Here is a 14,349-nt window from a genome sequence, read left to right as displayed (position 1 = left end):
AGAAAGTACACGACGTCAAAATAAAGGAGTTTACAAATAGGTGGGGGTCCTAAGCGAATCTAATCAACAGGAAAAGGGTTTTTGCGCCCAAATCCCCAATAAATCAAAAGGCAACAAATTACCCAGAGAGGATAACCAGAGACAAAGGCAATTTAAAAATTCGACCTCACGCCAAAGCGGGAAATGCCTTAAAAAGGATAATTCAATTAAAGGCACCTGTCACTGTCAGATGTCTTTGGGAAATTCGGCGAAATCATTTTGAGACTCGCGAAAATTATTTTAATTTTAAACAAAATGGAAATTACTCGTTCCTCGAAACACACGAAAGCGATTATCGATCATCTCTTATACGGTTTGATATTTGTTTAAAGTTTTTAAAATGATGTAAGTGTGACTGAAAATATTTTTTGAAAAACAAAATTAAAAATGTGAAAGTTTGCGAGTGAATAACTGTGATAATATATGACAGATGCATCTGGTGCGTGATAAATTTCAGTGAAGGAGGACACTCAGGTACTCGTACTCCAACTATTTTTCAACATTATGTTAGGTAAGTTGTGATTGTTTTTCATAAGTTGTTTTTAACCTCCGACGCAAAAAAGGGATGTTATAAGTTTGACATCAATGTCTGTCTGCTTGTAACATCGTAGCTCTCAAACGGATGGATTGATTTCGATGCGGTTTGTTAAAGATAAAGCAAGTTTCCTTACGGTGGTTTTTTGCTATATTTTATTAAGATCGGTTCAGCCCTTTTTGAGATATCCAACTTTGAAATGACAATGTCGAGGGGTTTGCAACTTTTTAAGTTAGTTTTGTACGGCTTAGGACTTTAATTCATGAGCCACCACGGAACCTTTTGAAAGGAATAGTACATTTTGTATTAGGGGCGTAAGAAGGGGATTACTAACGAGAGCCTATAAGAAGCCCGACGCCGAAGGTGGACTGCTTTTAATCACTCGAGTAACACACAATGATTTTCATCAGATTGCGAGAAAAAAATGCAATAAATATAATTTTTTGTGTTTTTGTGTTACAATTCACAGCTCGGCAAAAGAGAGACGCTAAGAAAACAACTGAATACAAACAATGTACAAACGAATTGATACCTCCTCCTTTTTTGAAGTCGGTTAAAAATAATGGCTACCGCCAACACAGGGGGGCTAAAATCGAAGTCAATTTTCGAATTCGTAGTAGCCCCCTGATTGTCACTTTTTTCAAGTCGTCTACCATAGATAATGCTAAGAACTGTGTTAAGTTTAGAAAATCGAATGCCATACGGCCAGATTCTTCCAGCATGCTAAAAAGTTTAAGTACTAAAATTATTGCAAAACAATTTGATATAAATTTAAAATATTAAAATAACGAAGTTTCATGAGGCGAAGATAAGTTCGTGGTGTAAAATGGGTCATAGTTAAGTTTTAAAGATATAAATAAAACGTTGGCTGACTTGAAACCTCTTTAAAATGACGTACCTACTAACTTGTTTGAAAATTGTAAAAACTAACCTTCCCTCCCTGGGGAGGAAAAACTATAAATCCATACCTCCCGCGGGAAACAATTTAGACCATTGTCCTTTAGTACACCGGCATGGAATAACATCATTGATGAGCAATGATTGGCACTTCGGGTCAAAGAGTATTATATACATGCTTCGGGTGCCGTCGTATTCCGATGGAAATTCTTTATTTCCCGATGGAAAAACCATTGTGTACTACATCCAGTACTTAATTACTACATTTTAGTACGCGTGTGCGTCATCACTAAACTACCAGTCCTAATTAAATAACTTGATAATGGAACCTTCGCAATAAGCAGCCAGAAACTGGGCACTCACCTGAAGTGGCCCTGGTTGAAATTTAACTTTCACAGCAGTTGCTTGGGCCATGAAAATGCCGTAAAGTTGAAACTACCACAGTGTGCGAACAAATGTAGCAGGTCAGGCAGGCCGTTTAAATCCTGTCCTATTTTTGCTATTAAATAATTAATTAATGTAGATAAATAATACAATACAACAATAGGTTATACTTGGAAACTATTTTGCTAATGTCGTTCACTCAAAACAAAACCAATCGTTTTCTTTTTCTTTCTCTTTTGAATTTTTAGGAGAACGAAGAATTCCGAGGAGTCCCGTGCGACGTTAACGATCTAGTTTGTACTATATAATACAACTAGCTTTTGCCCGCAGTTTTCGTGCATTTTCCCGAATGAATGAATGAATGAATATTAAACAAATAAAAGTGCCTAATGTCACTCTGGCCCATAAACTATCTCTATGCCAAAACTCACGTCGATCCGTCGCTCCGTTTCGACGTGATAGACGGACTAACATACAAACACGCTTTGGCATTTTAGGCTCAGCCTGAATATCCATTTTCCTAAATGTATTTTCGCAAAATGTCTGCTTTTCAGAATTCAACACGTCTTTTGCATAGTTCAGCGTCTCAAAATGTCAGCTATTTAAAATTGCCTGTCTCCAAGAATGACAGTTTTTGTATATATGTTCGCTTTTCAGAATGCGCTTATTCTCAAAATGTCTGCAACCTCAAAATATCCGCTTTCGTATAACGTTGCATTCCAGAAAAGTCTTATTCCAAAATTCTCCAATCATGTCTTCAAATTTCATCTAAACGTCATTAATGTTGTCTTGAATGCCAGTAATTATATTAGGTATAGATATTATGTTATTAAAGAGTAAGTATGCAAGCAATTAAACCTTTTACATTTAAAAATTTGATTTGAAAATAAGCAGACATTATGGGAAAACAAACATAACAAGACTAAAGCCTATTTAAAAGTGAACATAACGGGAAAGCAGAATTAAGTAATGCTAATATTATAGTAATGTAAACATTATGAAAAGACGACTTCCTCAGATTGTACACATTTTAAATAGCAGACATTTTGAGAAGCTGACAAAATAGAAGTTTTAACATTGTGAAAACGCAGACGTTTGAGAATTGTACATTTTAGGAAAACAGACATTTCAGGCCTGAGCCGCATTTATAATTATTAATATGGATGGACTCTTTATTGTAGGTACACCACAATAGTAAGCGATACAAAAACTTAATACATTAACACAAAAATACAACCGAATTGATAACCTCCTCTTTTTTGAAGTCGGTTGAAAATAATATACCTAGGTATATAATGTTCCGATCATCTCGAAGAATTACTGTTATTTGAGTACAAATGGAAAATTGAACAACCCGAAATTGTACGTCCAAGCAGGATAATGACAAAAAACTGACCATTCTGAATAGCTATAATATTTTCTATTTGTACTTACTTACTGAAAGAAGTTTTGCAAGTACTGAAGGTGCTACTGCGAAAAAAACAAAGGAGAAAAAATAATCGCAGTTTTTATTTTAAAAAAAAACCGGCCAGAGCGTCTCGGACACGCCCCAAATAGGGTTCCGCAGCCATTACGAAAAGATTAAGCAATATTTTTTCTGAGGATTTCGTATTTTGTACGAATATTCCCAAGTTTAGGCTAGTATTTACTCTTAAACTACTAATAATTCTCAAGAAAACTTAACCGTATAGTTTTCGCTTGTAAGTTTGATATCTTACACCCTCCTGATTTTTCCACCCACGGTTTAGATTGTACAAGGAAAACTGTCCATTCTGAATAGCTATAGCTTTTCTAGCATTGATAGTCCCTGAGCAAAGCTGCTACACAGACTGACAGACCATTACGAAAACTATAACATTTTTTGAGGTATGTACGGAATATTCCAAGTTTAGGTATATCCCTAGGCTAGTTTTACTCTTAAACTATAATTTACTAAAACTTAACCGTTATAGTTTTTTCTTGTAAGTTTGATATATTTACTACCCTCCTGATTTTTTTATTTTTTCCACCCACCGGTTTAGATTGTAGAGAGATAGATAGTCCCTGAGCAAAGCTGCGGACGGATCGACAGACAGACAATGGCGAAACTATAAGAGTTCCGTTTTTGCCGTTTTGGCTACGGAACCCTAAAAAGGGTGGTACGTGGACAAAGTTGCCCAAAACAAGGTCATACCGATTAAATCCGTCTCTATAATTCTGTTTCACATTGACATGAAGCTCATCAAGCTTCTAACGTCAAGTTCCGTTTTCCTCGTTCGCTTTTATCATCCATTAATGTCAGATACTGGTTAAATATAATAATAAATATGTTAGTCTCATCGTACATAGGGTCATTTTGATATAGATTGCCCTGGCTATTATACTGTCCTCCTAAGCCAAAAGGCGCTATCTGGGCCGATCAACTTCATCTTGTCACTCGTTGCTATAGTTACGTTCTCCTGAATCACTCTTACATCTAAACCGTAAGTTTATAGGAATAAAATTTGCCAAACATGCGTTTTTGTGGTAGTTTTAAGCCCCTTCTATAATTGGTCATCTAATAAGCATGTTAGTACAATGTGACACAACATTTTTTCTATTAAACTGTACTACTTTTGTCCCCTCGCTGACGGGACAGAATAACACCAAGAAAATTAATAGTTAATCCACCCATCTCCCAAAAATCACTTAGGAGTTTATAATACTACTGTGTAGCTTAAAACATTCTGCATCCCATCATGGTAAATATAAATAACTCAAAAGTGTTTTATTTTTTGAGATAGCGCCTTTTGGCTTAGGAGAATGTTTGTTGGCATAATATCCTTCTAATATTACGTGAAAAATGGATTTTTTAACAACAACTTATTTCATTTTCTTGTCATTCCACTGTGTAACCGTGTCCCCTGTGCGACTACAAAAGAAGTAAAGCATGCTGGAATATAAGGCCACTTTGTCACCACTGGGCTGTAAAAAGTTCCACTCAAAGACAAAGCCGGGTTTCTTGAGAAGTCGTTCGGCTTTAGGAGTATTCAAACACATGCAACAGTGCAATCGGCTGCTACAGTGTAGACTAGGTAGTGTAGATAGTGGAGTCTAGAGGGCATTTGACGTATTTAAAGAAATTGGTACAGATCTACTGAATAAATTTATTTATAAACAAACAAATAAAATATACAATAATTAACAGAAATAAATAAAAAAACCGGCCAAGAGCGTATCGGACACGCCCGAAATAGGGTTCCGTAGCAATTACGAAAAAAATAAGTAATATTTTTCTAAGGATTTCGTATTTTGTACGGAATATTCCAAGTTTAGGTAATACCTATTGTATACCTTAGGCTGCTATTTACTCTTAAACTGCTAATAATTCTCAAGAAAACTTAACCGTTATAGTTTTCCTTTTAAGTTTGATAAACTTACTACCATCCTGATTTTTTTCAAATTTTTCCACCCCCACTTTACGTCTATGGGAGATACTAAAAAAAAAATGGTTTTTGAATTTTTTATTGTACCTACCCTTTTGTCGGCCTAGTTTACATATATTCGTGCAAATTTACAGCTTTCTAGCATTGATAGTCCCTTAGCAAGGCCGCGGACGGACAGACAGACAGACAGACATGGCGAAACTATAAGTGTTCCGTTTATGCCATTTTGGCTACGGAACCCTAAAAAGAACTAAAACTAGTTAGTTTTACTACTCTAATCCTAAAAATCTATATTTAAAAATATCACCCAAGTCGTTGCTATTGGGCAGGGTGCCCATAAGGCTGGCTGCGTTTACTCGTTGTATGGCAATGCCAATACGTTGACCGAGGAAAGAGCCAGCCCTATGGTCGCCTGTGGAACGAGCAAGCTTCTTTTAAAAAAAAATAGTTTTTTTTTTGCTTCGGGACCCCACGGACCAAGCGTTTCAACATCAAAGGCCGCAAATATGAAAATGTTTGCTAGATTCTCATATTTACGGCATTTTGCTGCTTCGGCCGTGAATAATGTTTTTGCGCCGTATTTTGTCGGATAGGTTCGTATCTATTTTGCTTTATCAGAGCTTCTTAATTAGCTTCAGTATATTTTAGTAAGCTAGTAGAAAGCCTACCTGTTTACAAAATATTTGAGACCCCTGTTTAAGCACGGCACTCCACTCACACAGTGACAAGTGACACAACATTCGTTTAATTCATTCGTGTCAGCTTTTGTGAATCGAGTTATAATACGATATTCCCTCTGACAGCCAATGCTCTGCGCTTCTTCTTAATATGACGATCGGATGGCCTAGTGGTTAGAGAACCTGACTACGAAGCTTGAAGTCCCGGGTTTTATTCCCGGCCGGGGCAGATATTTGTATGAATAATACGAATGCTTGTTCTCGGGTCTTGGATGTTTAATATGTATTTAAGTATGTATTTATCTATATAAGTATGTTTATCCGTTGCCTAGTATCCATAATACAAAGCTTTGCTTAGTTTGGGACTAGGTCAATTGGTGTCAAATGTCCCATGATATTGCGCCTTGCTTAATAAAAAAAGAGCCCGCTCCATAAACAGCCGTTGTACGTAACAAATGGACATTGTCCGTAAAGCGACCAACCTTTTTCAAATTGATCACAAATATTTTTATCATTTATTAATATCCCGAACGGGCTGTATCGGGGACGAAATCAGAAAAAGGTCCCTAAGGTTGGCAACAATGATTTTTTATTGAATTCCCCATAACGATACCGATAATCGAACGTTTGCGGAAATGGGATGACATTATTTTTGGGATCAGCGTGTCACTCATCCACGAATGGGTAACAGATTATGGATATTTAATTTTCATGATACGGGATGGTGATTCGTTTCTTGTTTGTGTTCAAATTGTTACATTGATTGAAAAGTATTACACGTTCTTTTATTGATTTTACCTACTAAATAGCGACCTGCTTTGGTGACTTCGGCACTAAATGTAGTGAGTTTTGGGATGTTAGTGACTTTTTTTTCAAGCGATTCATACATTTTAAAGACTTATTTACGACAAAGTATTGTTTCTATCATAATTTTGCAATAGTTTTTAAAAATTAGGTAAATTACTTGTGGCTCTATTATTACAAATTAACAATCAAGTCTTTTACAACTTATACATTAAGTCACTTCAAACAACTTGGGCACAAAGTGGATGTTTTGCTTGCTTCCCTAATGACGGTAAACTTAGTTAGGGTTGCCATATGGAAAAATGAAATGTCCTGATAAAAAGCCTGTCATTATCCTAAAAGTCCTGCCAATTTTAATAATTGAAACCAAATAACAAAAGTAGATCGTAAATAGAGTTACAATATTGATTGTGATCTCTTTAGTTGGAATTTATCCTACTTTAAATTGTTTTGAGGAAATATTATTGATTTTGTTACTTACTACTTAAATTATGTGTAAGTACTGTGTAAACTTTGTAATAAATGTATCATGCGTAAAAATATATAATCATTTTTTATTTAATAAGGTTAAATCTAAAACCCTGCACTTGCCATGTCTAAGATAAAGAAAGAAAGGTCAAAAATCTAAGATAAATCCTGATGTATGGCAACCCTAAAACTCAGTTCACAAATCAATTAGTGAAGTACTTCGATAAATTGAAAATCACTAGACTAGTTTATAAACGGAACTTTCCAGTTAATATTCTTAATGGACAAGTTGTAACTTGTTCAAGAATGAATATGTACGATGAATTGAGTTATATTTTGCCAACTTTAATTTCGAGATGAAACAATTTGAGGACTTCGCTGTTCCCGTTCCCGGGGGATCTCTAAGTGTTGTAAGTTGTAGGGTTCTTGTTTAATTCCTACGGAACGGTAAGTAATGAATTGGTACTTTGGTTTTTGCAACGTTTTATCGAATTTGAAATGTGCGCTCTTGAAATGGTCGGGTTGGCTTGAATTCGAGAGCTCTATAAAGTTGGTGAAAGTGGCCTAACTCTTATTGTTTAAGTGGTAATCAAGAATAACGTTTTTTGACTGAACGTTAAATATGTTTAATGTTAATTTTGAGTAGTTGCGACATGTGCAGGTCACTTGATGGCAAGGAATCACCACCTCCCGTGTACACCCATAACATATAAGGTACTTACATACATACGGTACGAACATATAAGTATCATGACTTCATTCAATGTGGAAGGAGTATTCTCCTTTTTTGGAAGATGCCTAAGATTTATCGGTCAGAAAATATTGGCGCTGTAAGTCGGTTCCAAAGTGTCGTAGTGCGTGGCAAAAAGTTTCGCGAGAACCGAACTGTACCCTTAGTGGAAGTTTTCGGTCACAAAATACACCCTTAGTGGAAGTTTTCGGTCACAAAATACGTCTCGATCGCTTTCGCGTTTAAATCTTTTTACGGAAACACGAACATCGCAAGCGTTCCGCTAGAGGCGCTGTTCGTGTTTGCATACAAATTGAGATTTTAACGCTAACGCGATCGAGACGTATTTTGTAACCGAAAACTCACACTAAGGGCACTGTAGTGGGCTGCCAACTATTAAAGTAGTGACGATGGAAACAAAGGCGGTGGTTTATTCATACTTTCACTCATGCTTTAATGTTGATACAAATCAACGCACGTAAAAAGAGCTCCTGGTGATATACCTGCGCAGTGAGCGAAATACGGACCAAATTGGCGGCGGAGAAGCGGGGGACGCGGGAGGGGGCGTAGGAGCGCGCACGCGGCCGTCACGCCATTGGCTTGTTAGTTGACAGATGAGCAAACGTATCCCCTCCACTAGCCACCCAGAGCTCTTTTTACGTGCGTTGATTTGTATTTTTATTGCTCATTGGAGATTTATTTAGTGCTAGAAGTGGTAGATATTATGTTGTTACTCATAAACCTATCACCATAATATTATAGAAAATTAAAATATACGTGTTTTTTTATATTTCTGTTAATTTTAAGGGAACATTCAACAAATCAAAAAAATTCGTACTAAGAATACTCTGTTTTCGCAACTTGTCAGCAGTGGGACAAGTGGCCCTACTAAGCTTTGTTTTGGTTACGATTTTAAGCATCCGAATAGCATACTGATACAAAAGTGTTTTGGACACTATAAGATAACCTAACCAACAAAAAGTTGGAACACCCCCGACTTTGTCACTTCAAAGTCATCATCAGTTCAGTCTGTCAGTCAGTCAGTTGTCATCTCAAAAACGGCTGAACCGATTTTGATGAAACATATCTAAGAATCATCGCTGGAAAACCTGCTTTCAAATAAAAAACCGCATTCAAATCGGTCCACCCGTTTAAGAGCTACGGTGCCACAGACAGACACACATAGCGGTCAAACTTATAGCACCCCTCTTTTTGCGTCGGGGGTTAAAAATAAGAATAAATCGTTCAATAATTCCTACATTTAATTTGGATTTATATTTGTACGAAAGTCCTTCATCTCTAGCATTATATTTAGGATCACACGACCTATTTTTTAGCAAGCCGCTAAGTACACAACCACGTATGTACTCGTATTATATAACTTTGGAACCTAAATTGGAATCTCGTGTGTACCCTCACCCTCACTATCACACGCATATCGTGCCGTGTGTACCAATCTCCTAAGCCTCCTGTTTGCAAAGGTCCCCAAAGTTGGCTGGACCAATATTTGTCGTGCCTTCGCCTTTTTAATCCGACCCTTAAAGTTTGCCCTCCCTTATGCCCAAGTGGGGATCCGCGCTTCTATGTTAATGTAATTGCTGTCCTGCATAGGTTACATGGATAATATTGCCGTTTCAGTACAGCGAAGTGTGTCTTTTGCAAGATGCCGATTTTTACAAGCTCTTATTTCAACTTGCGCTCTTTGTTGGGTCAAATCTTGCAAGTTCATTTTGGCCCACACTCAGTAAATAGTCGGATTGACCTGAAACTTGGCATACTTTTGTAAGTCCGGTGATAATACATTAATCTTTATGGTAAGTTCGTAGTGAAATTCTGATGGTACAATCAGGATCACTTCCTCCATCTAACATTAAAATGGAGCGTCGCCCCCCCCCCTCTAAAAGCTTAACTGAAAAAAATCATGATTAAGTAGATCAAATTTACATGGAAAACTAAAACGGCTAAGTTTGTTTGAGAACTATTTGTAATTTCTATGGAAGAATCCGTACAAAATACAAAATCATTAGAAAAATATTAAGTACCTACTTGATGATTTCGTAACGACAGAACCTTATTTTGGCCGTGTCCGACACGCCCTTACCCGGTTTTTATTCTATTCGGGCAAGATGTCTACTCGCGTTGAATTAAATGCTCAAGATGAGCGTACCTAATCGCATTCATTTGTAATCTAATTAATTATTTCAATTGTATGAACACGAAAGCTAACGAAGTACAAAAGGCGTAATGGCTTGACAGGCGCGCTTGCTTCCTCATGAAAGTGTTTGTTTGTAATTGCTACATTTCCTCTGGAAATTAAGCCGTGAAGCCATTAAACGTAACGTTTCACCGGTAATATTGCGCTTAAAGGGCTTTATTTTATTAATCATGTAGTCATTACTTTATATAGGTGGTCCGCGGCAGCGGCGTAAGTTATTTATTCACAAATGACCTAGAGATGCGAAAGCGCTTTTCCGTTCGCTGTGACTGTCGTTACTGTTACAAAAAAATCACAGTGAAATGAAAAGTAAAGGTGACTTTGTCACGCTGGTTGCTTATGATGCTCCCACATTGGCTGTTATAAATGTTCTAAAACGTTAAAAACATTGGTTTTATAACAAATTGTAACAAAATGTTATCATGTTATATACTTAACTTTTAAAATGTTATACAACAAATTGCAAATGCAATTCTTATATGGTGTTACTAGCGACCCGCCCCGGCTTCGCACGGGCAAAAAAAACGGCCAAGTGCGAGTCGGACTCCCGCATGAAAGGTTCCATACCTTTACAACATTAGACATTAGCAAAAAACGGCAAAAAACTACATTTGCTGTATGGGCTCTTAAATATTTATTTTTATTTAATTATTTAGTTTAAAGTGAATGAATATGAAAATAAATATTCTGTGAATATTTCAAGCAACTACCTGTTGCCGTTATTAATATCGAGCAAAAACGGCAAAAAAAAACACGTTTGTTGTTTGGGAGCCTTAAATATTTATTTTATTCTGTTTTTAATATTTGTTGTTATAGCGACAACCAAAATACATCATCTGTGAAAACTTCAACTTTCTATCACGGTTCATGAGATACAGCCTATTGACAGACAAACAGACGGACAGTGGAGTCTTAGTAATAGGGTCCCGTTTTTATCACCCTTTGCGCACAGAACTCTAAAATGGGTCTCAAATCAAGGGCACTTCACATTACATTTTTCAGCTCCATTTCCCAAAAATTACACCCAAACCCGACCCGCGCGAAGCCGGGGCGCGTCAACGTAGAGTAAATGCATTTTTTGGTTAGATTGATATTTTTAATTTCGTAATATCTTTTGAATGGAATGCCCGATTTGAATAATTTAAAAATTAATCTACAGGTATTGAAACCGTCTTGAATATAAAATTATGTATGTATGTAAACTCTTTATTGCACATAAAAATAAAAATACAAATACACAGAGAGGAGAACAAAGGCGAGCTTATCCCTAAAAAGGGATCTCTTCCAGCTAACCTAGTTAGGAAAAAACATTTGGTTATATAGAGGATAAGCGGAAAATTACGTGCGGTAAAGAGACAAAACAGAAATACTCAAAAGAGATAAAATAAATACAACATTATTTACATTAAAACTAACATAAAACAAAAGAAATATAACAAACAATTACAAAAGCGAAACAGTCTCATCTCAGGTGTCAGTGTCCAGCCATAATTTTTTTAAACTCTCCCTGAACGAGGCCACAGACGGAGATTCCCTTAGAGACAAGGGTAAATCGTTCCACAGCTTGACTGAATTTGAAATTATTAATTTGGATAAAGATTAATACAAAGGTATGGATAACATGGTCTGATTTTAGTCGTCATTTCAGTCAACTTTTGAAATGTTAAAAAGTAGTTGTAGTGACATAACTACAATAGTTGGAGATATGGTATCGCGAAGTTTTTTGTAGATATTAATATATTCTTTAATATCGTAGATTTTTTTTTGTTCTATCATCAATAGTTTCCACAGCGCATGCGATGAAAGATGTTTCAAGGAAACTTTTTTTTACATTATTGAAGTTTTAGCCTATGGCACTTTGGAATAATTTTGCATTCTAATAGTGAAAGAATTTTTTAAAATCGGTCTAGTAGTTTTTGAGTTAATTCGTAAAAAACATCCAATAATACAAAAATCCAAATCTTTCCTCTGTAGAATATTAGTATAAATAGATATGGTCGGTGTAGGTACTCGGAGTGATATGTACGGCCAATAACGTATCATCGGCCTATACTTATTACCCGACTGCGAAGAAGGAGGAGAGGAGGAGGAGAAAAAATGAGAATAATAATAAATTGAATTTACTTATATCCAACCTCCAACGGTACCTTTTCAACTGGCCACTTGCCACGGCCGACTGTAAAAAAAAATCGAGTTGGTCACGGTCACGACCAAGGAGCTTATATACAAAACTGGAGGTTGAATGCCTTGACTCGAGGTTTGACCTTTATTACTTATTAATATATTCCATCTCTTTCTTTCACATTTCTAAATAAATAAATGTATTTTCTTTCTTTCTTTCTTTCTTTAAACCTAAAGAAATAGATGGAATATGTTCGTGACGTTAAAGATCAAATTTCTTGTTTCAAACGGATGTTCGGCGTTCAACCTCCAGTGTTGTATATAAGCTCCTTGGTCACGACGTGCATCTAGATGGCCATGCCAAAACGTGAAAAAAAAGTGTCATTGACGTAACTCAATTATCTTCGACTCCGTGGCTAATTGAAAAAAAAAACTTTCCGCCCTAGACATGAAAACGCAATTTTCCACCCGGCTATCTACCCATGAAAATTAAACTTTCCGAACAGGAGAGATGAAAATGTAATTTTCACAGATTAAATTAATATAAAATTGACAGCAGATTATTAAATGTTTATCTAAGAGATGGCTAATAAATGTCACAAAAAGAACACCGCCATGTCCGATACACTGATTTAACAATAAAACTTTGAGGATCAATAAATTATCTAAATTCAAGTTATTTGAAAATGTTACAAAACAAAAGTAGCTTAGTTTTGCGAGTACAATCGAACCTTGAATTTAAAGCGCCATGGTCAAAGACCTGGCCTGTATTATCGTCACTACTTTGAAAAAGCTCATAACAGTACCTACGTAACAAACAAACAGACTTACGAAGTTTCGTATTTATAATATTAGTGGGATGGCGGATCACTGATTTTTCATCGTGTCGTTATTTTCACCCATCTTTAAACTGGCCGCAGCTGGGGACGGCCAAAACAAAATGACTCCTGTTTTCCTCAAAACATTATTATGCCACGGTTTTTGTACACAAAAGCGTGATTTTTTGTTTTAGTCTCTCCAAATTAATGTATTCACGAGGAAAGTTTTTGTCCAAATGAACGTTACGCATTTTGTTTTGTGTTGTTAAATAGTTGGCGCTATTTGAATACCGGGGTTGCTTGTCTTTTGACGATATAATTGTGGTGTTTGTGTAAAGGCCCTTAAAGGAAGAGGGAAGGAAAAAAGTATTGTGAGATTACGAGCTGGTTTTTCTTTTGGTGCTTGTAATTATTCATTAAAAAATCCAGTGGTCCCCAAGAAAAAACCAGTCGATAAAAAAAAATCACGACTGAAAATAAAATATTTTATAAGTATTTCAACTTTGATATTTGTAGTTAGTATTCTTGCATCTTGAAAAATATTATTGTGCATCTTATACTTTAAATATTATAAAGGAAACTCGCTTTTACCCGTGATTCTGTCTGCGAAGAATTCGATTGTCGAGAACTATGCAATTTTCCAGGATAATAACTATCATATTATTACGTCCTTCGTAGGGTCTTCTACTATCTCCATACTAAATTTCAATTTTCCGTTACGCGGTTAAAGCATGAAAAGTTAACAGACGGTTACTTTCGCATTTATATATCAAGTTAGGATTAGAATGCCTGCCCATGCATATTTTTAAAATATTGGTTTTCAACTTGTAGAAGAACGATCACACTGGTTTTCATTTCAGAATAAGGCTGTTTCACCATCCATTGATTAGTGTTAACTGACGGTTAAATGTGATGCCGTCTCTATTTGTTTTGTTCGAATAGACGGAGACGGCATCACATTTAACCGTCAATAAGCACTAATCAATGGATGGTGAAACAGCCCCTAAGTCTTCTTTAACATTCTATCACACATAATTATCATTTTGAAGATTAAAAGCATTAGCAAGTGTAAAAAAAAGATACATACTTTTTTATTATTTCTATTTCTATCGTATTTTGAAATAGGTTTCGCCTTTTCAATACAGGGGTCGCCAACCTTTTTACGATTTTACTGTGGTGTTGGTGTTTACGTAAATTTAGAACTGCCGAGCGAAAAGACCGATTGGTGAATTGATTCGTAGCTTCAAAGGCTAAGTT

At 36.0% G+C, this 14,349-nt stretch overlaps 1 long non-coding RNA gene across 1 annotated transcript in view; it reads left to right on the top strand.

Annotated features, from left to right (window-relative positions):
* The first annotated feature begins 237 nt into the window (after window positions 1-237).
* LOC141429196 (uncharacterized) overlaps window positions 238-14,349 on the top strand; it is a 69,467-nt gene continuing 55,355 nt past the window's right edge. The window contains exon 1 of the long non-coding RNA XR_012451503.1: window positions 238-550. This is a non-coding gene — a long non-coding RNA (uncharacterized lncRNA). The remainder of the gene's footprint in view (window positions 551-14,349) is intronic.

This window comes from Choristoneura fumiferana, chromosome 6 (assembly GCF_025370935.1).
Source record: "Choristoneura fumiferana chromosome 6, NRCan_CFum_1, whole genome shotgun sequence".
NCBI classification, from domain to species: Eukaryota; Metazoa; Arthropoda; class Insecta; order Lepidoptera; family Tortricidae; genus Choristoneura; species Choristoneura fumiferana.
Note: the sequence above shows the minus strand (reverse complement) of the source record. Positions and strands in the feature narration are given on the sequence as shown.